Genomic DNA, 1,173 nt, shown 5'->3' with positions numbered 1-1,173 from the left:
GGGAAAGAGAAACCAAAATATGTTTTTCCCTGTGCCAATTGACTCCAAAAAGACCCAGAGGGCCCATGGCTGGGCCGTTCATGCCCAGGACATCCCTGCCCAGGTTACCTGCAAGTGTTCTCTATAGACTGACAACCTGAGGAAACCTTCCAGCACCAGCAATCTCAAGTGTTTCAACAGGGCTGGGACCGTGTCAGGGCTAGTTCAGGTCTCAGTGGTTTCATAATTCACATCTGAACTTAGAAATGCAACAGAGTATTTGCTCACAGGGAGGAAAAAGAAGGGACAAAGATGGGGATCATATGAATGAGAGGATAGACATGTTCCCATTTCTGTTCCATGGAGAAGGACAAGAGGGACAGCCAAGTGCCATAACCAACAGCTTTTAACTTTCACAAACACCTCCAAAGAAAACCAGAGAAAGCCCAACCTCTGCAGAGCTGTTTGTCCAGCTCTGATACCCTGGTCCCTCCACCAACACTTTTAAATGGGGTGACAGAGAGAGCAGAAAGGCACAACCTGCTCATTTGTGGGAATAAATGATCATCCACATGTAACAGAGCAATCAGAAGTTCTCTCTTGTGCCTAATATCTACTCTCCCCTCAGGCACAGCACAGCACTGAGGGCACCTGCTCCTCACCCTGTGTCAGGTCCCAGCCTGACCCTCAGCCCTTTCTCCAGGCACCCAGGGTCTTGACAAGCTCACCCTATAGCTTCCCTGCCCAGCTGACCCTCGGAGGAGGCACTGGAGGCCTTGGAGAGCAGACAAGTGTTGCATTCACACTGATTTCAGAGCTCCTTTGCCACCGCGAGAGCTGCTGGCAGCCTGCTCTGCCCCTCACCAAAGGCTGCAAAGGAATTCCCAGCAGGACGGTCTCTGGCTCAGACACCCCCTCCTCCCCAACAGGGGTAAAGCCCGCAGAGCACTGGGGTGCTTAAAGCCCCCCAAACACCCCTCTGCTGCCCTGACCCCCCTCCCAGGCTGTACCAGCCTTTCCACTCCATGAGTCACCTCAGCAGCGCCCTTAGTGTCCCACACCATCCATCCCTCCATCCCCACCGAGGAACCACCCCGGGAAAGCGGGGAGGAAACCCACTTGGCCGCTCCCAGCCCCAGGCGGAGGATTTAAACGCTCTTTTCCTCCTCCGTGAACCGGCCCCGACCCTCACCC

Source organism: Chaetura pelagica, unplaced genomic scaffold (assembly GCF_000747805.2).
Source record: "Chaetura pelagica isolate M959 unplaced genomic scaffold, ChaPel_1.0 scaffold493, whole genome shotgun sequence".
NCBI classification, from domain to species: domain Eukaryota; kingdom Metazoa; phylum Chordata; class Aves; order Apodiformes; family Apodidae; genus Chaetura; species Chaetura pelagica.
Note: the sequence above shows the minus strand (reverse complement) of the source record.